The sequence below is a fragment of the Colossoma macropomum genome, unplaced genomic scaffold, assembly GCF_904425465.1.
Source record: "Colossoma macropomum unplaced genomic scaffold, Colossoma_macropomum, whole genome shotgun sequence".
Classification (NCBI taxonomy): domain Eukaryota; kingdom Metazoa; phylum Chordata; class Actinopteri; order Characiformes; family Serrasalmidae; genus Colossoma; species Colossoma macropomum.
Genome location: NW_023494803.1, coordinates 3,094,950 through 3,121,594, shown reverse-complemented (window position 1 = coordinate 3,121,594; position 26,645 = coordinate 3,094,950). Strand labels below are relative to the sequence as shown.

The window sequence follows — 26,645 nt, the reverse complement described above, 5'->3', positions numbered from 1 at the left end:
GTCCATGGTAACCACCATAACAGAACTGACCGCAGACCCGTACTGAGCCAACGCTTACTGAAGAGCCAGGATTGTCTAGAAGGAGATCCTTCGCTGAAGCTTAATGAATCCCAAGCCAAGGACAACTCAAATTCTGCCACTGGTCCAACTTCATTTCCTGTGATTTATCCTGAAATCCTTCTAGTTTCAGCAGAACAGAGCAAAGCCAAACCACATGTGACCAGCGCACTGCGCGTGGAGATTTAGGCCCGTTAGTGGGGGTTTGTGGAGATTCAAATCTGTCCTTTTGTTCTCCTCCGCAAACCCAGTTTGTTTCAATTTGTCTTAATGTTGAAGGATTTTTTACTCTTACTCACTCTCTCCCAAGAGAAATACCCTTCCCTTCACAGTGACCCACTGCGTAAAGTGAAAAGCCCAAACTGGGAGAGTGGTCTGAACTAGGGTTTCAACCTAAACCCTGTAAAATTCCTGGACACTCGATGAGTGGCTTAATTTTTTGCTAAATTCAGTGAGCGCCGCTCACGATGTGCTCTAAGATACACGTCAGTTCAGCTAGACGACACATAGAAACAGCTGTCCTTCCGTTTAGGGTTTACATGCTAACATATGAAAATGCTTGAATTCTGAGAGATTTACTGTCCAGGAATCAATTAATAATTCCCTGAAGCCTAGTTAGACAACTAGCTAGCAAGTTACCTAATGGGTTAACGCATTTTTGAAAAAATTAAAAGGGCTAAATAGCCCCCCAGTTGTGGATGCACCCATCATGCCATATCTGCCAAAACCATGTAAACTATGATTACCATGGTTAATTTTTCATAACCATGGTAATCATATTTCTCACCACAGAAGAGCTCGTCCCCACAGTCACGTGTAAAGGGTGTTCTTCTGCAATTTTAACTGCAATAATTTATACATGACCATTAAATATCTAAATTAAATGACATAAAGAAAAAATTTACAAATAAATATTATAAAACATATAATGAAAGTTGTTGTCCCCAGGAGTCGTGTCACTGGTGTTACCGCGTAACAAAAAATCTCTTATTTTGAAATAAAAATCACACTGATGACATCACTCGACTTCCTTTTACCGGTTATATTACATCTCTGCTTTTAGCCTTCATTTTACAAACAAAGAGCTTTCAGTTTACATTGATTTTGAGTATTAAAAATATCTGATATTAAATATGCAAATCAATTTGAAATTAAAAATAAAGTCTGTCTTGCTGTGTATCAGAGTTTTAGCACTGAACCTGAATCCAAAAGGATAGAAAATCAATAAAAAACACGTCCACCTTATGCTAATTATTTTTTTTTTACTCATAATAACCAACAGAATGAATCACCATCATAATTATGGCACTTTCAGCTCACAGACACTCCAGACTAACAATTTCTGAAAGGATAACTACAACTGCACTTGTTTTCAAGATCTCTATAATAAAAAATACAAAGTTTAGCAGGCGCTGGGTAAATTTGATCAGAAATGACCCAAATTCATAAAGATATCAAATTTCTGTTAGCATTTACATGTCAAAAAATGGCATATCTGAGTAGCCCAGGGTCTCCTGAAAATAACAACACATGCCATGTGTGACCGTCACGTGTAAAAACTTTATAATTGCAATTGTAATTGACCCAGAAAATACCAAAAAAAAATGGTTCATAATGACTGTATAAATTATATAATCATCATACTTGATGTACTTAAACTCTGCAACTACTGTAGTAACTGTTTTAGTTGTTCATTGTTAAGTATTTGCTGGTTAGCATTTCAAAACAGAAAGATCACAAAATATGTATCATAATTACTTTCTACCTCCGCACTTTCCCGGAAGACATGAGTAAGAAATGTATGATATTTACATGACTCAGATATTTATTTACATAAATCCTGATATATGCACCTTAGCTTTTACTTTTGCTTCAATAATTAGGAATAATTACCCAACTCAAAATGAGATCTGATTTCTCATCATGACAGAGATTATTAGTGATATGGTTGAAGTAAGTATAAATAATGAGTCTTCTATGTGATTAGAAATAATAATTGTTGGAAGTGATGAAAGTGATTAAAAATAATAATCACTGATGAGTCTCGTCAGTCTAAAGTGACGGTGAGACACTGAAGAAAAATGTCTAATCCATACAATAAACAATTTTCTTGGAAGTTTAATGTGGATGTAATGAGCGATGTTCTTCATGCCAAAACCACTGTTTAATTATTTCATTACAAACTAAAGTATGTCAACATTTTTCTTACACAGTTTGTTTTACCGTTTTCAAGCTATTACAATAGTTGGATTTTTCTGGATTGTTGTGGAAACTACCAGAGGGGAGCCCTCAGGCTCTCCTAGGCCTTCTGGGATTTAAAAATAAATACAAGTATTAGCACCAGTGTCCTGTCCCAAAGTTCACACTTTAGGTTTTGTGTGCTTTCCGGTGTCCAAATGTGCCTCATTTCACAAACATGCAAAAGCACAGAACACAAGACCACAGTAAACCCACTCTTTCCCAAATACCACATCAAAGCAGTGGTAAACTGAGTGCTGTGAGAGGAAAATACTCACATTTTTACAAATGCAGCCAGAATTTAGATTTAGGAGCACCTGCACTAGAGGACTATCGAGCTGAATAGTCTTTTGTTACAACTTCATTATGCATATTGATTATATATATATATATATATATATATATATATATATATACACCAATCAGCCAAAACATTAAAACCACCTCCTTGTTTCTACGCTCATTGTCCATTTTATCAGCTCCACTTACTATATTGGTGCACTTTGTAGTTCTACAGTTACAGACTGTAGTCCATCTGTTTCTCTGCATACTTTGTTAGCCCCCTTTTACTCTGTTCTTCAGTGGTCAGGACCCCCATGGACCCTCACAGAGCAGGTACTATTTGGGTGGTGGGTCATTCTGGACTGAGAATAGTCCACCAACCAAAAATATCCAGCCAACAGCGTCCTGTGGGCAGCGTCCTGTGACCACTGATGAAGGACTAGAGGATGACCAACACAAACTGTGCAGCAGCAGATGAGCTATCGTCTCTGACTTTACATCTACAAGGTGGACTGACAAGATAGGGTTGTCTAATAGAGTGGACAGTGAGTGGACACAGTGTTTAAAAACTCCAGCAGCACTGCTGTGTCTGATCCACTCGTACCAGCACAACACACACTAACACACCACCACCACATCAGTGTTACTGCAGTGCTGAGAATGATCCACCACCCAAATAGTACCTGCTCTGTGAGGGTCCAAGGGGGTCCTGACCACTGAAGAACAGGGTAAAAGGGGGCTAACAAAGTATCAGAGAAACAGATGGACTACAGTCTGTAACTGTAGAACTACAAAGTGCACCTATATAGTAAGTGGAGCTGATAAAATGGACAATGAGCGTAGAAACCTGGAGGTGGTCATAATGTTATGTCTGATTGGTGTATATATGTGGACACCCGACCATCACACGTATATGACCTTGTCGGACATCCCTTTCCAAAACCTTGGGCATGAATATGGAGTTGGTCTGTCTCTGCAGCTGTAACAGCCTCCACTCCCTCTGTTCTGTTTGCGTCATGTTTGTGGCATGCACAGGAAACATTTATTAATACACAAATTGTTTACTTTTCTTTCTTTTCTTGGTTTTCTTACAAAGAAAGTGGGAGGAGTCCAACTCTGTGGTTCTGTTGGCAGAACATAGCAAACACTTAGACACGACTAAGCGTTTGGATTAAGCAGCTTTGTTAAATCATTGTTTTGTTAGAACTATGACCTCTGGCTCTTACTTAAATCCATCTCAACAGTGACCGCTGTGCTGTAGAACAGCATAAAGAATATCTGTGGTTTTCAGAAATACAGAGTAAGACCTAGAGCTGGTGCTGTCACTCTAATCCACTGTTTATTAATCATATAATCATCATCAAAAATGGACTTAAGTTGACAAAAACAAACCATGTGTCGCCTTTCAACGATTCCAAAATCATATTCTGGAAAAAGATACGCTGGGCAGCTTTTAAAAAACAAAAACTATAGATATAACGTGGCAAAAATGCATATAATTTAATGTTTCTATCTTTTCAGACCCCCCCAGAAATGGTGGACATATTTATTTATAAGCAACAACAATAAAATACTTTAAACAACACCATATTTCAAAACTATAACCTTCAATTTGCTGTGTTCAAACTGGGAATTAAGCAGCAAACTACTTCATCTGTTATACATGACTGGTAGTTAGCATGCTACAGAGCTACACAGCTGGCAACTACAGTAAAAGGCAAAACACTACAGTTTTAAACCAAAACTTATAGCCAAATTGAGCAATTTTTCCCCAAATTTGTGTGTTTTATTCTCCAAGAAACATTTTGCACTACAAAGTTTGCCAAGATAGCTATTCAGCTTACTGAAGCTAACCTAGCGAAGGCGAGTGTGGTCTGATGAGAAATAGCCACTGCTCGCTTTCCATGACTCCTCTTGTGCAATGAGTGGTTGTGTAACGTACAGGGTTGGGATAGCTACTGAAAAATTAGTAGTTAGCTACTTTGTAGCTACTTTCCCAAAATTTGTAGCTGCTACAATTTAGCTACTTTTCCAGAAAAAGTAGTGACTACTTTTTAGCTACTTTCAAAGCACGATTGACAGAATGTTTGTGAATCTCCACCTGACACACCACCTGTATTTAACCTGTATTTAATCCTGTGCCAGATAGAAACACACAATTGAAAAGCTGCAAATATATAAAAAAAATCACCAAAAAGTGAGTTTAAGTGTAACCAACAATCAAACTTACACAAAGGTGTGATATCAAACAAAAGTTTAGACTAAAGGCAAAGTCAATCATTCCAGGTTTTTCATCACAAAAATCAACAAAAATAACTGAATACAAACCAAACAACTTTGTGCAAAGAATTTTCAACTGTTGAAATAAAACTGCTCCAATTTGAACATTTCAGTATGATCTGTACAGACATGACATTCAGAGTCCTTTAAACTTCAGTAACACTTCAGCCTCAAAATCCTCATCAGTGACTCTGACTCTGTTTGGGGTGAGAATCAGGCCTGAATAATCTCTCCACTGCTGCGGCTCCACAGCAGAACTAGATATTTAGGTAACATAACATAACATAACATAACATAACATAACATAACATAACATAACATAACATAAAACATAACATAACATAACATAACATAACATAACGGAAAACATAACATAACATAACATAACATAAAACATAACATAACATAACATAAAACATAACATAACATAACATATAACATAACATAACATAAAACATAACATAACATAAAACATAACATAACATAACATAAAACATAACATAGCATAACATAACATAACATAACATAACATAAAACATAGCATAGCATAACATAACATAACATAACATAACATAAAACATAACATACCATAACATACCATAACATAACATAAAACATAACATAACATAAAACATAACATAACATAACATAACAAAACATAACATAACATAACATAACATAACATAAAACATAACATAACAAAACATAACATAACATAAAACATAACATAACATAAAACATAACATAACATAACATAACATAACATAACAAAACATAACATAACATAACATAATCCTCCTTTGCTGTACAATCATTATAACACACAGTTCTAACACAGTTTTCACAATAAATGGTCTTAAAAACTGGAGTTTATGTAGAACTGCTAATTCACCCTTTAACCCTAAAGATCAGCACAGACTGCTGGTCACCATAGCAACGCAGATAATAAAAGGCAAAGAGAGAGATTTAAGACGAACATCAATAATTTAAAGATTTATAAGTGCTCAGCTGGTTTCCTGATACATTTAATCTGCAACAACTCGCGAAGCTGTAGTCAGTTTCTCATTGTCCTGCTTCTCATTCGAATTCTCCCGTTCCACTTTAAATGGCGCAGCAGTACCATTTAAGGTGGAATGGGACAATTTGAATGAGAAGCAACTTCAGCCTCATAAAAAGTTGAACATCGAGAGACATTTTACAAGAAACTCACGGAGAAGTTTCCTGAGATGCGAGAAAAGCGGCTACAGCTGAGCTGAAGGTTAAAGCAGAGCAAAGTAAGTCTGTGTTTTTGTTTCTATTATATTTTTAGCCTGTACTGGTACATCAGCACATACTGAGACACATTTACAGCCAAGATGGTAAAATGGACATAAAAACGTTGTGGCTCTCAAGGTGGTTTCATTTTTGTTAAAAAGACAAAATGGCTCTTCTTAACATTTCGGTTGCGACCACTGAGCTAAACCTACTAGTAAGGAGTGATCAGCGCGTGACCGTTTGCTCAAACTGTCCGTGGCTCAGTCAGGACTGCACAATCATTGTGCAGCACCTTGTAGCCAAACAGCTAAACTAGCAGCTTATTTCGTCAAACATTGCTGCTGTCATGCAAAAAATTGTATCTCTTTTTTGGATTTTTTAACTTTATTGTATATTTTAGAACTCCAGTTACCCTTCGTTATATTCATTAGAAATTAACCCTCTATTGCATGAATTATTATTTAAATATGATAAAAATGTTTTAATGTGTTTTTGTTATTTAAAATTGCTTAAATAATGGAAATATTTGTAAAAAATCTATAGATTTTTTTTTAATGGGGTATTTGGTAAATTGTTGCCATATGGCAACAATGCGCAATCGTAGCACAGCACCGTAAAATAAAAAAAAGCACCATAAAATCAAATTTTTCTCTAAAAAACATCCTTTTATTGAAAAGAAGACCAAACAAATCCAACTTATACTTCATAAAATGTATGACCCAATATTTACAATAATTGGAAATTAATACAATTTCAATTGGAATTTGATGTATGTATGATAACAACATCATAATAATGTATGATAACAACATCATAATAAGAATTCCTGGTCCTGTGATGTCATTTGTCCTTTTAAAGTAAAAGATCCTTTTTCCACAATTAATAGGAAAACACAGATTTTATAAATCTGATTTTTGGTAAAATTGAGATAAAGTAATTGTTGCCATATGGCAACACCGTGCAATAGAGCATGGGGAAATGTTTTCTCTCTGCTGCTGTTACCATTTTGAAGATATCAGATTTTATTCCAACGACAATATGTATAAATGTATAAATATTACATGATTATTATCTTACTGTGCTACTTAGTGTCCTCATTGAGGGCGTTGACTTGTCAGTGTAAGGCCCAATCCCATTTTTTCTTTTTACCCCTACCCCTTGTTTTCAAGTGTCACCCTAACCCCTTGGAAGGGGTAGTGTTTGAAATCTTGCCCTACGAAATGGACCCTCAAATAAAAAGAGCATTGTTTCATTAACAGCTACTAGCGCTGCTCTGTAGGCGACCCGGCCCGTCTTCAGTGATAGCAGAGGAGGGTAAAGTTCAGCTCCTCACTGCTGGGCTTTAGTTACATTTAGGGCATCATATGCCTTCAAAGAGGGGGGCAATTATTTATTATCACCCACCTCTAATTCTTCAGTGATATGAAGCTGAAGTCAGATATTCACCAGCTTCTTGTTCGAATTTTCCCGTTCCACCATAAATGGTGCAGCAGCTACATTCTGGCGCTTCAGGCGTCAGAACTGCTGGACTATTTAAGGTGGAACGGGAAAGTTAGCTAGCTAGCTACTGAGACATTAGCATGCTATTAGCGATTTTTTATGCTTGTTATGAAGAAAACGACCATAATACACTGAAACGACATTAAACTAAGATAAAACAGTGGTTATTGTAATTTTTAACAGAGAAAATTCTCACATTTGTGTGTTTCTTTGGTCTCTTGTTCTCCATCTTGCCGGTTTTTCTTTTTTTCTCATAACTCTCTGTTTGGAGTCTCTGAAAAACCTCCGTTTGGAGGATCATGTAGCTCCAACACTTCGCCCTACCCCTCTATCTCAGTAATGGTCAGTAATGGCATGCTCTTCTCTTTGGTAACCACTGTGTGTGACTAATTGGCCTAAACATACTAGGAGCGGCTGCAGAGGTAGCCTTAAACGTTTGAATGGACATTTTCTCCGTTCAAAAGTGCATTTTTTCATTGAATCAGACAAATATTGGAATGTCCATATTAATTTTGACAGCCCCAGCCTGAACTGGAAGGAGAAATAAAACTCATTTCAATAAGCGTGTCTTTCAGACCCCAAGCAATCATACTGAACCGCTAGACGTGCAGGGCTTGCAAAGCAAAGCTGGGCAGAGTTCATGTTATTTATAAAGCAAATTCTTATCAGTCTCTCTGCTTTCACTTGGTTCAGCATCCATCAGAGCTTATCAGCGTCTGGTCCAAGAGAAATGTTCCATAATGGCCTCTGACAGTGCGGATGCTCTCAGAAAGCAGTCGCCCCCGTTTTCACTTCCTCTGACCCCTATCCTCCTGTATGCATTTAACTGACTCTCTCAAGGTCAAACATTTCACTGCTTTTCTCTCAAATCCTCCTACATGCATATTTTGTCCCAAACCGTTCTTCTGTTTAGCCAGGAACAATTCAACCAAGCACTATAGTGTCTAAGACTATTACGCAACAGCTAGTTCTATAACAGTAGCACAGTTAGTGAAGTTATGGGCCTTAAAATCATAGATTAGTCTCATAAATTAACGAGTCTTGCATAATACAGTTTCATTAACCACATTTGTTGTTATATTTACAACCCCTTTTACAAAAAAGTTGGGACGCTGTGCAAAATGTAAATAAAAACAAAATGCAATGATGTGCAAATTTAAATCCTATATTTCATTGAAAATAATGTTGAAACTGAGAAATTTAATTTAAAAATAAAAAAAATGCTCATTTTGAATTTAATGCCAACAATATGTTCCAAAAAAGTTGGGACGGGGGCATGTTTACCACTGTGCTTCATCACCTCTTCTTTTAACTACACTCTGTATAGAGCATATATGGAGCAATGCTGTTGTAATACATGCAGAATGTGGTTTTACATTGTCTTGCTGAAATGATCAAGGTCTTCTCTGAAAAAGACGTCATCTGGATGGCAGCATATGTTGCCAAAACATGTATATATCATTCAGCATTGATGGTGCCTTCACAGATGTCCCAGTCACCCATGCGATGTGCACTAATGCCCCCCATACCATCCTGAATACTGGCTTTTGAACTGTGCATTGATAACAAGCTGAGTGGTCTTTAGCCCAGAGGACACAGTGTCCATTATTTCTAAAAAGAATTTCAAATGTTGATTCGGACCACAGGACACTTTTCCACTTCAACTCCGTCCATTTTAAATGAGCTCGGGCCCAGAGAAGGTGGCAGCATTTCTGGATCCTGTTTATATCTGGTTTTCTCTTTGCGTTTTAGAGTTTTAACTTGCATTTGTGGATGCAGTGATGAACAGTTTCCCAGTGGTTTTCAGAAGTGTTTCTGAGCTCATGCAGTGATTTCCACTACAGAATCATGTCTGTTTTTAATGCAGTGCTGCCTGAGGGCCCAAAGATCACAGACAGGAAATACTGTTTCTTGTCCCTTACATACAGAGATTTCTCCAGATTTCTCAACTTCAACATTTGATATGTTGTCTTTGAAGCATTTTTAATAAAATATTTAGTAGGGTTTAAATGATTTAAAAATCATTGCATTTCGTTTTTTATTTACATTTTTCACAGCGTCACAACTTTTTTGGAAATGGGATTGTATTTTAATGGTGATGAAACATCTAATGTTATAGCTCCCATATAATCAGTCCCCTATGTGAGGAATCCTTTAGTATCTACATACCTAGACTTTTTTATTGAACATTATTTTACCATATTTTACTTGATTTTAACCCATTACATGGCCAGGGCCCACCGGTGGGGCCCAAAGATTTGTTGCACACTTCTATAACCTAAGAATAGCTCTTAGTTTGCATTGACGTCCCTGTAGATACTGAATAATAAGCCGTGGTATTTAATAAGCCTGAGATTTTAGGGGGTTAACTGAGAGATCATTTTAACGTATTGCTGTGCTTATTCTATGTTCAAATGATCTTTTTTACTGAGACACTGCCCATAGTCTTGAAGTGATAATGCTAAGAGAATTATTTCCATCCAAAAATGCTCACAATACAATAATAAATTAAAAACCAGGCTATTCAGAATGACATAAGTGATGTCATCCAACCCAACACCCATTAACTTTCATTCACTTATAGCCACGTTAGCATTTGGCCACATTAGGACTCCTCTAATTATGGCCCTATTGATGATAAATACCCAATGACTGCTGCCCTCGCAGCATTACGCACCATTATTTTCTCCTTAATCTCCTCCTATGACTCATTTTAGCATCACTGGGAAAGTGGATTGGCTGTGAAGAGGTCTTGGATGTTCTTCTGAAGGTTCCACTGGAAGTTTGGATCTGTGGTTGACCAAAGTTCATGATAAATAAAATATGTTATCATATAATCAGTAACTATACAGCGCAGTGGAGCTTTGTGGACTTATTCTATAAAATCTGGAGATGAACGTTTTTTGGCTGCCTCTCTAATTGATGTGATCTTGTGGAAGTGACTGATGTGTGTACTGGAACTCCTGGCCAAGTTAACTACCAGAAGGCTAACAGTCAGTTGGACTAATATTTTGTCTTCTTTATACACTTATCAGGAATCCCAGGAGCACCTGCATCACTAAAATACACTATTATTTTTACAGTGAGTGAAATATCATCAGTAATATTGACACAAGGAAAACAACTGCTGGTTCACAGTCAAGTTGTATGCTTTTACAGAATATATTAGCCAAAGCTGTCATGAAATCCACAGTGATTGATTTTGAATTTGGATTCAATGCGGTTTCTTTATGAAACTGAGGAAAGATAAGGTAAGACTCCTTCCTCACTAAGTATCACACAGTACATATTAAACACAGGGTTGGAAAAAAAACTTAGTGAATAAACTTTTTTTCTCTCTCGCTCCCTGCTTCAGTCCACTGTTGATTTATCAGTCTACTCAGGCTTTAGCAGAGCTCAGTAACATCAAGTTAGGTTGCCTTGGATGTGGCCCAGGAGCTAACGCAAGGAACTAAACTGTACACTTCAAAGATGGTTAACAACAGTAATATGTGATTGGATGAGTACTGAGTTCACTGTAGCAGTAGTTCTCAATCCGGACACCAGTTGGTCCATACTTTTGGTTTATCCCTATGTGTTGCGAGTTGGGATCAAGCAAAAATTTGGGCTGTTTGGGGTTCTTAAACCACTAATTGGAGAACAGATAGATAGATAGGTAGCTGGGTAGGTAGGTAGGTAGGTAGGTAGGTAGGCAGATAGATAGATAGATAGATAGATAGATAGATAGATAGATAGATAGATAGGTAGGTAGGTAGGTAGGTAGGTGGATGGATGGATGGATGGATGGATGGATGGATGGATGGATGGATGGGTAGGTAGGTAGGTAGGTAGGTAGGCAGGCAGGCAGGCAGGTAGATAGATAGATAGATAGATAGATAGATAGATAGATAGATAGATAGATAGACAGACAGACAGACAGGTAGGTAGACAGATAGATAGATAGATAGATAGATAGACAGACAGACAGACAGACAGACAGACAGATAGATAGACAGACAGACAGATACTTTATTGATCCTGAAGGAAATTTAGCACAGCTGCCCTATAGAAGTGCAGTAGAACCTCTTAGAACATCCAGCATCTGTCAGCATAGGAACGTTTGTTGTTTAAGATATGTAAAAACTCAGAAACACAGAAATCACACAGAAACTTTACTGCAACACACCTGATCCAGGTAACAAAGGCTGTCAGGGGCATCTGAACGTAAGAGCCAGGTGTGTTGGTTCTGAACTCTGCAGGTGGTGAATCTCCAGCAGGTCTTGGAGGAAGCCTGTGTTAGCCTTCGCCCTCCTAGCGTTGGTAGTATCGTGTGATTGGGGGAGTCCTAACTAGGGGGGCGGAATAGGAGACGACTAAATTGGGGAGAAAATCGTTAAAAAAAAAGAACCACCTTTTTATTTGAGGGTGTAGAGCAGGTGGTGATAATGTTTGATTTGGCCTGCAAAAAAGTTACTCTAACCCCATAAACATATTTAAATATCATAAACAACTTATTTAATGCATATTTTTCTTATTTAATTGTTGTTAACAAATTTGATAACAAACTAATGTGCAATGTTATAAATTTAAGCAGCAGGCCATGAGAGGGGGTGTGTGTCCGAACCATATTCTTTGTTTCCCATCTTCAGAGCCAGACAGGGCCGTGTAAAATCACCAGATTTTTTTCCAGCAAGCACACAGAACGGACAGCTAGAGGAACGTGACGAGATCTTCACTGAGTTTGATGTTGGATTAACATCGCTGCACCTTTCATTCAAGCCTGTGATGTTAATGATGGAGTCGTTTAGCATGTTTGCTATCTTTTGGCCTGTTTGCTAGCTGAACAGCCCAGTTCTGATTAAGAAAATAAGTCGTCAGCCCCTCAGTTTAAACAAAAAAACTGGTTCTTACTTCATTAGTACACTGTGGTCCATGTGAGCAGCATTACAGTCAAAGTTATTGCATTAACAGCACAGTAATTTTTGATATTGAGTATATTGGTGTTTTACAACAGCTCAGAATACGACTCAGCCAATCAGATTTTAGGACTGTAATTATTCGTTTTATATATTTTTGTTATTTTTGATTTTTTTACTTGATTTGTAATGCCTACCTTCTTGTCTATAGGCTGATTTGTCTTTTTCGCATGTTGGCACCCCTACACAAGAAGTTTGGGCTCTCCCCGTGTAGTCTATATATAATTATAATAATTTATATATATATATATATATATATATATATATATATATATATATATATATATAAATTCTATTCATGTTCATAAATTATTTTCCACAGCCTACAGTCACTTGTGAATCACCTAACCTCTGTTTCATATGATTACAGCGTATTTCCTTCTGAAGAAAGTTCTGGGTGATATTCATACTGTGCTTGAGCTTATTTTCAGTGCTGAACTGTAGAGTGTCTCGAGTGCACGAGCGACGCTGCATCCACCCACACCCGATAAAACCCCCTGCTGAGAGAGAGAGAGAGAGAGAGAGAGAGAGAGAAAGTCAGAAAGGGAGAGAGGGAGAGAGAGAGCGACACAGAAAGAGACTCAGAGATAGAGAGACTCAGAGAGAGAGAGTCAGATAGAGAGAGAGAGAGAGAGAGAGTCAGAAAGGGAGAGAGAAAGCGACACAGAAAGAGACTCAGAGAGAAAGAGAGAGAGAGAGAGAGAGAGAGAGAGAGAGAGAGAGAGAGACTCATAAAGAGAGAGAGAGAGAGAGACAGAGACACTCATAAAGAGAGAGAGGGAGAATCAGAGAGAGAGAGACTCATAAAGAGTGAGTGAGAGAGAGAGAGAGAGAGAGAGAGAGACTCAGAGTCAGAGAGAGAGAGAGACTCAAAGAGTGAGAGAGAGAGAGAGTGAGAGAGAGAGAGGGAGAGAGAGAGTTTGAGGGAGAGAGAGAGAGAGAGAGAGAGAGAGAGAGAGGGGAGTTTACACTGTGAACAGAAGAGGAGACGCTGTCAGAAGCGGAGTCCGTTGGAAACTTTGGTACCGCGAGCGCAGCAGCACGCGCGAAGAGTTCACTTCACGGTTAACGGTCAGCCAAACGTTTCACGGATGGAGAGGAGGAAACGCGTCTGAGGTAAAGTTTCTGTTTTAACAGCTTTACTAGACGGAACTGTTCTAACAGGGTCACTGTCATCTTCCCCGAGCTCGGTCAGGTTAGCCTAATAACGCTGTTTGATGGGCTAATTTAAGTCACTGGCTGCGGCTGCTTTTGTATCGTTGGGCTGTTTAGCCCGGGCTCTGTTTGATTTCTATCCCCGGCACGGTCCTCTGATGTACAGTGGAGGGTTAGCGGTAGAATAACGGCTCGACTGGACTCATCATTATGCTGAAGTTGCCTTCCATTAGACTATTAGCTATGAAGCTTTCAGCCAAGGCGACAGGGATACGTTTCTCAAGTAAGACCCTCACTAACTCTGTCAGCTCGCCTGATGAGGAGCTGCTGCTGTCTGTGCTCTGAAAGTGATCTGCTCTGAGCTTCACGGTGATTTTATAGAGAAATTTCATCCCTTTTTCATAAAGTCTGCCTAATTTAACGGTTAAGATGTAAACGAAGTCATTCAGAGTGGTCTGGTGTGAAATACTCCGTTCTAGAGAAACTTGCAGAGTGGGATTGTTCTCTGTGGTGGTGATAGGAACCAGACGTCTGAAGCTCTTACTGTCTGAAAGCTAGAGGCTTCACAGAAAGATATACATGAAATGGCGTGAAATACGCTGTCTGGTGCCTGAAACATTGTTTTGCAGTATGTTTTGAGATGAAATTTTGGGCCTAAAACTATTTTTTTAAATGCATTGATGGCGGAGAGCTATGTGCCAGGCGTTGTAAGGCAAAATAGTCCCTAAAGAAAAATTATTATTATTTTTTTTTCAGATTTACCAGTATGTAAGTGTTTTAAAACACTATTTAATACTTAAAGAAGTTTCTACGATATACAGTGCGCCACAATTTACATTTTTTCTGACATCTGATAAGTTAAAATAGACAAAGTAGGCCCACACTCTTAAAAAAGATGGTTCTTCAAAGGTTCTTTAGTAAAGAAAATGCTTCTATGTAGAACCATGATCAGTCACAGAACCCTTTGCATGATTAATTGCACCATGAAAGAGTTCTTATATTGAACCTTTTTTGTAAAGGCTTTTGTATAGCACCCAAAAGCGTTCTTCAATTGATATGATGCCAAGCTTCTAGCAACAGAAGAACCCTTTTGGGTGCTATATAGCACCCTTTTCAAAATGCAAACAACCCTTTAATCACGCAAAGGGTTGTTTGTGTGTTTATGGTCCTATATAGAACTAATTTCTTTACTAAAGAACCCCTGAAGAACCTCTTTTTTAAGAGTGATTTTAAAAATACTATCAAAAAGTATGAATTGAATCATTTGTGTTCAACATTTTACATACAGTGCCACATTAAATCCAATTAATCAGGTCTAATTATGTTCTCTTTCTAATAAACATGCAGTGATATCCACGATATGCTCAGATGATGTTTTTATTTATTATTTATCACAATAATGGTACATTTGGACAGTAAATAAAATGGCTGTATTTGCGTTGGATTCCTATCACCAGCACTGTAAAGAAATTTGAGTCTGTAGGTTTTTCTACAGTGGACTATTTTGCATCATACCATGAAATTCTGACTGTGTTTACATCTGTATGTGTATGTTTACATGGAATTATAAAGTATTGGAATTCCCCTGTAAATTCCTTTTAAAAAAAGGGAAAACCCCCTTACATTTAACAGGATTCACAGGAAGTGTAAGTGCAATTAGTTCTTGTCTGTAATACATTTAGTCACTTCTGGCATAAGTAGGTGTTGCTTATCGATCCCACACTGACAGGAATGCTGAACTGCCGAAGCGCAGAGCGGCCTGGCACTGGCTGTGCCATGTGTGGGGGGAAAACACTACATACCTCTGATTGGAATGGTATTATTTTTGCCGTTGCGTTTTATGTGCAGTATCCGTGACACTGGGGCTGCCAGTCTTTTCAGGAAAGTTCAAGCTGCTCAGAGCAGACAGACTGTCATGGTTCTCGCTGTTGTGATGGATCTCTGGGGCGGTACTGGATGAGTAAGTGCTGGCAGAAGGGGTGTGAACAGGAGACTGGCTGCCAGACGCTTTTCCTTAGAAAGACATGGGTCCTGCCTGAGATCTGGGCAGCTGCGGAAAATAGAGCCTAGAGCTGAGTCAACATTCAAGCCCACACTGACAGCCAGGCTCTTCGCTTCACACGTACTCGCATGTATACACCTCAGCGGTCTCTCCAACTGTCACATCACACTTTATTCAAATCAGATTTTGTTAGACTTCCTTTCATCATGGAGAGGTCATCGTCTTAAAAAGACTCAAATACACCGATCAGCCATAACATTATGACCACCTCCTTGTTTCTACGCTGATTGTCCATTTTATCAGCTCCACTTACTATATAGGTGCACTTTGTAGTTCTACAGTTACAGACTGTAGTCCATCTGTTTCTCTGATACTTTGTTAGCCCCCTTTTACCCTGTTCTTCAGTGGTCAGGACCCCCATGGACCCTCACAGAGCAGGTACTATTTGGGTGGTGGATCATTCTCAGCACTACAGTAACACTGATGTGGTGGTGGTGTGTTAGTGTGTGTTGCGCTGGTCTGAGTGGATCAGACACAACAGTGCTGCTGGAGTTTTTAAACACCTCAGTGTCGCTGCTGGACTGAGAATAGTCCACCAACCAAAAATATCCAGCCAACAGCGTCCTGTGGGCAGCGTCCTGTGACCACTGATGAAGAACCAGAGGATGACCAATGCAAACTGTGCAGCAGCAGATGAGCTATCGTCTCTGACTTTACATCTACAAGATGGACTGACAAGGTAGGAGTGTCTAATAGAGTGGACAGTGAGTGGACACAGTGTTTAAAAACTTTGCTGTGTCTGATCCACTCATACCAGCACAACACACACTAACACACAACCACCACGTCAGTGTTACTGCAGTGCTGAGAATGATCCACCACCCAAATAGTACCTGCTCTGTGAGGGTCCATGGGGGTCCTGACCACTGAAGAACAGGGTAAAAGGGGGCTAACAAAGTATCAGAGAAACAGATGGACTACAGTCTGTAACTGTAGAACTACAAAGTGCAGTGGAGCTGATAAAACGAGGTGGTTTGAATGTTAATGCTAATCAGTGTGTATTTAGTATACAGATACAGTTTTATTGCTCATTACAGTGGCAGTTTTTCTTTCCAGTGTGTCACTGAAACTCTCTGAATTTGTAAGTTTCTACATCAAAATATCTCAATAATGTTGGATAATTAAGCAACAATAGGAAAGACCGTTAATAACCGTTATGGCATAAGACAACAAATGATCACAGTGCTTTCTTTTTGTTGTTACTGATGATAATGAAATGAAACAACAGTCTATATTGGGTTTAATTCAAGTTTTAAAATGTATGAGAATAACTGCAAACTCTTGTACATTATGAAGCCAGTGCTCCAAATGTTGGTGCTTTTTAGTATAGAAAGACAGTAATCACACAGTGTATATCAAAGGTAGCTGGTAGGCTAGCTGCTTGGCTAATCCCTGATCACACTGCCAGTAACAGAGTCTTCTTATTTGGGCGAGTGAGTGGAGAATCAGGCTAAGGTGTCAAGGTGAGGAGAGTTGATAATAGCAACACTTTTTTGTCCAGTGATTTTCGGTCACTGAAACTGACGCAGGAGTGAACAGTAATAGTTTGTGAGATGAAGCTCAATCTTTATAAAATAAAAGAATGAAATAAAAGGACAGTTCATTAAAATTTGCAGTTGTTGTCATTCATTTGACCAGGAAACAGAGGAAATTGAAAGGAAAGAAAGGAACTGCCACATGAACTTTATCATCCAAGGCTGCTTAGCTTAGCCTGACGCCTCCTTTTCTGAAGCCATTTCGCCTGATGCTGTTCGAAACGGCTCGTTTCACCTGATGTACAAGATTATTCACATTATCAGTTAATTTAAAAGTCCTTTATATGCAGGAATACTATCTTAGGTTCTTAAACTGGCAGTAATTTTGTTTTTTTTCCATCAGTGGGGACTGTTACTGTGATAATTCAGTTAAATATTGTGGGGAACACTTAGGCCCACCGGTTACCCCTTAACCCTCCGTTTTGCGCGTTCACGTCTAGGGGTAGAGTGTCACAATTTTAGTTGAGATAGAGGGGTAGGCTGAAGTGTTGGGGCTATATTGACCCTCCAAACGGAGGTTTTTCAGAGACTCCAAACAGAGAGTTATGAGAAAAAAAGAAAAACCGGCAAGATGGAGAACAAGAGACCAAAGAAACCCACAAATGTGAGAATTTTCTCTGTTAAAAAATTACAATAATCACTCTATTATCTTAGTTTAATGTCGTTTCTGTGTATTATGGTCGTTTTCTTCATAACAAGTATAAAAATCGCTAACAGTATGCTGATAACTCGTTAGCTAGCTAGCTAAATTTCCCGTTCCACCTTAAATAGTCCAGCAGTTCTGACGCCTGAAGCGCCAGAATGTAACTGCTGCACCATTTAAGGTGGAATGGGAAAATTCGAACAAGAAGCTGGTGAATATCTGACTTCAGCTTCATATCACTGAAGAATTAGGGGTGGGCGATAATAAATAATTGCCCCCTCTTTGAAAGCATATGATGCCCTAAATGTAACTAAAGCCCAGCAGTGAGGAGCTGAATTTTACCCTCCTCTGCTGTCACTGCAGACGGGCCGGGTCGCCTACAGAGCAGCGCTAGTAGCTGTTGATGAAGTAATGTTGATTTTTTTTTGAGGGTCCCATTTCATAGGGGAAGATTTCAACCACTACTTGTTGTGACTCAGCTCCGAGGGGCAAGGTGACACTCGAAAACAAGGGGTAGGGCTAAAAATAAGAAATGGGATTGGGCCTTAATTATCAGTATTATAGGCTTTTTTTCGATGCCGCCCACTACTGTATTGTGTAATTTTAAAATGTGGAAGGACATGTCCTCCCTTCATCCTTGTATTTGCGCTTGTGGTTTGATTGGGCATAACAGTCCAATCGAACCCCAATCAGATGAGGTGAGAGTGGTTAGCTTTTATCATTGCTGTTGAGAAAGATGACAAGAACTTTCTCAAACTACTTCAAATGTAGTTTTTGGTTGAAAGCATTTTAGCATCACTAAAGTGGTTGACTGCACATTTGGAGTAGATTACTTAACAGCGAGAGACAGAAACAGATGCACATTCCTCTCCTCTTCTTCAGAATCTGTGGACTCCCTGCGGAGCTGGACTTCTTCAGAACTGTAAATGCGTTTACTGAATAAATTGTTACTGCAGTGCTGAGAATGATCCACCACCCAAATAGTACCTGCTCTGTGAGGGTCCATGGGGGTCCTGACCACTGAAGAACAGGGTAAAAGGGGGCTAACAAAGTATCAGAGAAACAGATGGACTACAGTCTGTAACTGTAGAACTACAAAGTGCACCTGTATAGTAAGCGGAGCACAAATATGACAGCCAAATATCCTTTTGTGTAGGTTATCATTCAGCTTATACCTCTTTTCTCAGTATTACTGTGCACCATGAATAACGTCATGGTCACATCAGTGGCACCATAACCATCTCATAGCTGCTTTCAGTGGTTGTGTAAGGAGCTGGTCTGAAGAGGGTTGAGGGCTGAGCTTTTTTGCGGTCGTGCCGCTGTATTGACATTTCCTTTACCTCCCCTCTGGGAGCCAGTGACTCTCTCCACAGGCAGGTAGACAGATGCCCTTTAGATTAACCTCTGTCGTACCTGCCTCGGTGTACAACACTGCAGGGACTGAACTCTCTCTGTGTGTCTGAGGATGTGTGCAGGGGTGGGTTTACTTTATTTTTACACAGCCATTTGGTCTCTCTCGAGCTGTCTCTATCTGTCTCCGATCTGGAAATCAAAGCTTTGGACTAACGTCACTTTATGCGTAGCTGATGTCTTTTGTTTCCTCAGATCAAGAGAAGTGATTGTATCGACAGGCAGCCCTGCGTTTGCCCGCACATAGCTGGTGGGTCAAAACTATCAGCTGTCGAAAGGCGCTTAGCATGGAAAACGTTCCTTGCTTTTCCGAAATGAAAGCGTTTGATGTATTTTGTAAACACTTAGCTTTAAAACTTACAGTTCACTTGTACCAAGATGCAAAAATAGGCCATTTTGAATAATCATAACTGTGAAGATAACTGTGCGTCACAACAGTGAATATGTTTACATATGACTGTTCCAGTATACAGCAGTTTATCTCTGTTCATTCACCGCTGAAGCGGAGTATTTAAACATACTAGTTTTGGACCTTTACTTCTGATGACTTCATGTGACTCAGACTGGACTTCTTGTGAACTGTGCTGGTGGTTTCATATGTGTAAGACATACTGATTCACTTGTAACCCTGAAAAATAAGTGTTATAAGTGTGGGTGAGTTGGTTATCGTAATGGCAGAGCAAAAAATGCTTTGTTAGGTCGAAGAAAGCGAAGGAAAGAAACTTCAGTGGACTGTAAAAGTCCTTTTTATGTCTTTCGAAAGCCTTTCAGAGTCAGTCGGTTGACATGGTTTATGATTGTTTTTGATTTATGAGTGAAAAAAGGTCCCTCTGTCTGTGTAATTGAAAGAGAGTTCTGCCTGCTGGCATGAAAAGAAAACAAGTTCCTCTTGACATGTGGGGCAAAAGCACTCAAAATCACAGTTCTCTTGTCAACCAGGCTCGTCACTGTCAAATCCCCTGTGTGGAAAACAAAGCGCCGTTTCAAGAGTTACTTTAAGACAGGATACGTGAGGAGGTATGGCTTTAATCATGAGTAGGGCTTGATATTGCTAACTAGCTCATGATAGAAGTAGAATAGTAGTAGAATATTTTATAAGCAATGTAGCTTCTCTGTAATGTTATACATATTTAAGAACATTGGGCCTCATTCTCCAGTGTCTTCCTAAGTTTTTTCTTAGGATTTGTCCTTGAGAAAGGTCCTAAGAAAAAGTCTACGTCAGATTCATGACGTGTTCTTAAACCACAGAATTGTTTGTGCTCTTGAGTGTAAGTAGATTCTTAAGTAGAAAACGTTGGTGAATAACAGAATCTTCGTGAAATCTGCATAAGTGGGTTTTAAGAAGAAATTTCTTCTTAAGAACGGTTGATAAATGAGACCCAGTGAACTCTGTTCTCCACCAGAGGGCAGTTTAGAGCTTCTGTTTGGTTCTATTGTGTTCATTCCTCTGGAGGCAGCACAGAAAGACTACTGCAGGTGTCTAAACAGCAAACCAGGCAAGAAGTGTCGCACAAGCTGTAGTTAATTTTACACTCGACTTATGGAATAAAACTTTTACCATAGTTTAGGAGTTTTATAACATTTGGTGTCAGGCAGCTCTTCACAAACAAGCTGTTTTTGAGCTGAAAGATACAAAATTAAATAATATATGATATTACTAAACTAATAATTTTAGCCGAGGTTGAAAGAGACGCTGAGCATTTTATTGTGTATTTATGTCAGAGATTTTAGACAGACTGATATCTTGGTGTTCAAGCCGCATGTCACATACAACCCCATTTCCGAAAAAGTTGGGACGCTGTGCAAAATGTAAATAAAAACAAAATGCAATGATGTGCAAATCATTTAAACCCTATATTTCATTGAAAATAGTACAGAGACAACATATCAAATGCTGAATGTTTTTTGAAACAATATATGCCCATTTTGAATTTGTGGCCAACAACATGTTCCAAAAAGTTGTGACGGGGGCAACAAAAGGCTGGTAAAGCTGTGTAATGCCAAAAAAACACCTGGTGGTTGATTGGCAACAGGTCAGTAACATGATTGGGTGTAAAAGACCATCTCAGAGAGGCGGAGTCTTTCAGAAGATGAGGAGGGGTTCACCACTCTGTGAAAGACTGTGCGAGCAAATAGTGCAACAATTCAAGAATAACATTTCTCAACATAAAATACCAAAGAACTTTTGTTTTTATCATCTATGGTACATAATAACATCAAGCGATTCAGAGAATCTGGAGAAATCTCTGTATGCAAGGGACAAGACCAAAAACCAGTATTTGCTGGCTGTGATCTTTGGGCCCTCAGACAGCACTGCATTTTTTCAAAACACAATAAAATTTTCAACACTTGCTATGTTGTCTTTGTAATATTTTCCTTTAAAAATATGGTTTACATGGTTTAAACATCATTGCATTATAATTTTATTCGCATTCTGCACAGCGTCCCAACTTTTCTGGAAATGGGGTCGTACTATGACTATAGTAATAGTAAGATGCTGAGTGGAGCTTTTATTTGTGTAACATTATCCTAATGTTGTAAGCATTTGGCCGTAGGAGTCCTTCCAGTATTTTCAAATAATGCCTTTCAAATTCAAATATGAAATTTGACTGAAATGCCCATCGCTAATCACAATACATGTGTCACGAATTGATCAGGATGATAACGCTGAAGACAGCAAGCAAACTGCCTGTAAACTGTAGAAGCAGCATAGTTCTCTGTCATTTTTCAGCTACTGCCGTCTATAGGCATTACGGAGCTGCTTCATCCTTATCGACTGAGCTACAGCCCTGGCTATGAATATGTGGATAAATAAAGTAAATAGATTTGTAATGTAAGCATTCAAAGCGTCAGTGCACAGTTAAGGGGGCCAAAACATTTCTCATAACCTTCAGATAGACAGAGAGGGAAAAGGAAGTCTCAGACAACTGACGAAGGAGTCCTCTGGGGTGGGCTTTCCTGCAGCTGCTGATATGTGACAGTCTTTTGTCTGGTCAGCTCGTTGTAGCTTCTACAAGGGCCGATGGGACCCATCTACTCCAGAATGAGGAGCCAGAGATCAGTGTTCAGTTAGCGCTCATCTGCTCAGCTACTCAGATAGAATCTCCACCATTACTCACTCTGTAGATTTGTGCATGGCTTGATTTAAGCTGGAGAGAATCAGAATGATCCTGAAGCCCATTTGACAATGGAATATTTCATGAATGATTATCATTGAAAAGTCTGAATCACTTCTCATATTCATTTCTAAAATTTTATATGTAATAATAACTTAAATGTAGATTTATATATCATAAAGTATGTTTGGTTTGTTACAATAAGAAATCTCAAAAACAAGAATTATTTATTAATTTTGTTTTGGTTTCTGCCACTGGATTTGATCACCATTTTCGAAATGTGATACACTTAAGCAATAGAACACGAGAGGGAGTGTGTTATACACGATAACACACTCCTCGAGTGTTCTATTGCTTTTATAGAACAGTTAATAAATAAAGTAATAAATTAATAAACTGGGCCGTGAACGCGGCGTTTAATATGTTTTAATGTTCGCAGTTCCTTCACCAAATTATAGTTCCTTAACGAGCAGCTTGTTGCTACGTCAGAGTAACGAGCTCCGCCCACTCACTGCACAGCCGGCAGTTCGTTCTCCAGCTCCTTACACTAAATTCCCAACTGTCATCACCACTGAGCAGCTTTTCAGTCGGCAGCTGTGACAGAAGAACAGCTAAACAACCTGGAATCAGCCAGAAATGAACCCAACACCATTTGCCAAACGTGTAGTCTGATCTTCAGAGTCTGACCAAATCAGACTGAGCCATAAAACTGACACAATATCAAGTTCAGCTCAGTTTTGTCATTTTTTGCCAGATCAGTATTAATGTTGTTTTGTTCCAGCCAGTCTGTAAAGCATCTTACAGCCCATTTAGTTTGGCGAATGGTGTTGGGTTCATTTCTGGCTGATTCCAGGTTGTTTAGCTGTTCTTCTGTCACAGCTGCCGACTGAAAAGCTGCTCAGTGGTGATGACAGTTTGGGAATTTAGTGTCGTCTCATCTTCAGAGTCTGACCAAATCGGCTGTCGGTCAAATGTGATCTTAAAAGTGTCCATTTTCTGTTTTTGGCAAAGTAAGAAGTAAAAACGTTCAAATGGCTCCTAGCGTCTCCTACAGCTGTCAAAGTCGTTGCTTAGCAACGGCGTCTCACGGAGTGATACAGTGTTTGTGAAAAGAACGTGATGTTATGGTGAAATAGCAGCACAGTTAGAACGCTTCTCAACCAATCAGCTTGCGTGGCCGGAACTAACTGTTGTATAACTTCATTCTTGATGTTATGAAACTTTTTTTTTTAGGTAATTTTAGAATAATCTACATCTCTGTTCATCTTTCTGGACATGCAAAACCAATGCAAAATATGTATGTGTGTGTTTGCATGAGGAGGAGTGAGGAGGAAGAGGCTGGAACAACGGGACAGTGACCCCATTGTACTGACAAAGATTCATCATAAGGATGGACCTTAACTGCACACGCACAGTGTTTATGTAACGTGTTTTGGCCAGATGTTCTTCACGCTATATGTTGAAGCTGCTCATTAGGACTATATTCCGTCTCCCTCGGGACAAAAATTCTTGGCATCCCTGCTTTGCAAAGGCTAACTTGGTTGGGCTGTTTTCCAGATATGGGGATCTTGTCAATTCTGAAAGCCTCAAGGAACATTTCCCAAAAAAACAACATTTCAGGATTAGCTTTGACTTTGCTAACAGTGCATAGTTAATGCAGGCCTACACATTGTGTGTTCAGATATGGGTGGGCGGCTGTTATTGGAACGCCTCGCTACTGCAGCACTGAAACTGGGTCTGTTGGTTAATTCTCAAAAGAATTCGTAAAAGGGTTTAAGAGTGCCACACGACCAAGGAGTACCACTGTGGTCACACTGCCTGTCAAGCTTGTGGATGGCTTAGTTTTTCAAATTGTTTTTGAAGGGTCCATTTCCATCATTTGTCTTATATATATCTATTTATATATATATATATATATATATATATATATTTATATATATATATATATATATATATATATATATATATATATATATCACTTATGACATTTGTGAGGGGGCTTATGTACCACTCATAATTCATTTTTACATGTTACATTTTCCAGCCTCACTTTATGCCTTAGGTTTAAACGGACTGTTTTGGTTACTGTGCCTTTAAGACTGATATTGATAAATGATTTGATTGAATGATGTGATTGGCTGTATATATATGTATATGTATATATATATCAGGCGTAACCGATCAGGCATAACATTCTGACCACCTCCTTGTTTCTGCACTCATTGTCCATTTTATCAGCTCCACTTACTATATAGGTGCACTTTGTAGTCCTACAGTTACAGACTGTAATCCATCACTGACGTGATAGTCCACTCTATTAGACGCTCCTACCTTGTTGGTCCACCTTGTAGATGTAAAGTCAGAGACGATAGCTCATCTGCTGCTGCACAGTTTGTGTTGGTCATCCTCTAGTCCTTCATCAGTGGTCACAGGACGCTGCCCACAGGACGCTGTTGGCTGGATATTTTTGGTTGGTGGACTATTCTCAGTCCAGCTGAGAATGATCCACCACCCAAATAGTACCTGCTCTGTGAGGGTCCATTGTGGTCCTATTCAGCTAAAAGAAGACAAAATCCCATCACTTGTAAATCACTTGAGTTATAGAGTGGCTTCCTTCAGGCCTACAAATCCCAGGTAAAGGAAGCCACTCTCTTTATTACACGTGATTTGATGTGATTCTGCATAGAGCCGTAAAACTGTTGCAGTAACAGGTTCAGCTCAGCTTTTTCACCACGTCAGTACCTGCCAGATTAACCTAAATGTGGTTTTGTTCCAGTCAGGCTGTAAAGCATTTTCCAGTCCATCTTGTTTGCTGAGTTTTATTCCGCTGGTTTCAGGCTTACTCCAGTTTGTTTAGTTGTTCCATCACAGGTTTGGAATTTGACTCAGGCCTGCTTTAAAACTCTTCTTCAGAATCTAACCACAATCAAGTGCAGACCAAAATCTTCAGAAACGATGTAATGTCTTCATTTTCTGTTTTTGCGTGTGGTAAAGTAGAAACATACTAATGGTTGGCTGCAGAGCAGTCGTTACTTAGCAACAGGTGCCGTATTACAGAAAATACTTAAGTCTGAGATCAGCTTTGTTGTCATGGCAACTTCAGTTAAGACTGAAGTTAGGACAGAAGCTATTATAGAACAACAGTTCTTAAGTCTATGATCTTATGTCCAGATAAGAAAACAGTATTACAGAAACATCCTCAGTTGCAAAAATATCCTAAATATTTTCTTAACTTTAAGATAAACCCCAGAGGGTCTTAACTTCCGTTTAACCGTCTGTTTCTATTGTTTTATGCAGTGATAGGCAGCTTAAGTAGCATAATAACGCCACATTTATCTACACTGAAAACGGTGCTTTGACTTGTTTTTCTTGTTTATCTCCACCGCCCCTCTGATTACCTTCGTGTGTTAATGTTGATGATGAAATATTACAGTGATGGTGGTGAATAATGAGGAGACGGAGCTGAACGTGTGTCTGTTTATTAGGAGGAATAACGTTAGCGCGCTCGGCTAAAGCGTTTGGGAAATGGAGACTGAAACTGTGGAGTGGCGACTCTGATAAACAGCACGAAGCGGAATAACTTTCAGTTTATTGCGCTTTAGTTCTCTTTGACCTTCTTTACCTCAGTAACGGTAGCTAACGTTAGCTGTCTGGCTAACTAACTTGATTACGTGTTTATGTTTCAGCTATGCGGGTATGGTTGGTTGCTAGCAGTTGATTGTCGACTTCAATCGAGTAAGTTTAGATTTTATAACTTGAGATAAGAAAAGATGCTGTAAGATAAGATTCTTAAATTAAGATAAGATTTGCTTCTGTAATATCAATTTGTGAAAAATTTAATTGTTGACCTGTCAGATCTTAAAGTAAGACAAAAAGATAAGAATTTTCTGTAAAAAAAAGGGCTGTTAGCCTAAAAATAGCATGGCTAAGCCAATCAGATTGTACTGTTTGAACTCGTATAATGCTGTATACTGTTCACAAGGTATGCGTGCTCATTCTGAAATATTGCAATACACAATATTACACTACAGAAAGCATTGGGGAGAAATGGCTTCTGTTGTTTTGTTGCACCATAAAAAGTAAAGGAATTGCACAGAGACAGTAGTTGATTGATCAAATAATAGACAAATAATAGAAGTTAATTGATTATAAAAAATA

At 38.9% G+C, this 26,645-nt stretch overlaps 1 protein-coding gene across 2 annotated transcripts in view; it reads left to right on the top strand.

Annotated features, from left to right (window-relative positions):
• The first annotated feature begins 13,515 nt into the window (after positions 1 to 13,515).
• Positions 13,516 to 26,645, top strand: part of chst15 (carbohydrate (N-acetylgalactosamine 4-sulfate 6-O) sulfotransferase 15) — a 58,122-nt gene continuing 44,992 nt past the window's right edge. For both annotated transcript variants that reach the window (XM_036593820.1, XM_036593821.1), the window contains exon 1: positions 13,516 to 13,682. The gene's annotated coding sequence lies outside the window, so the exon portion shown is untranslated. The remainder of the gene's footprint in view (positions 13,683 to 26,645) is intronic.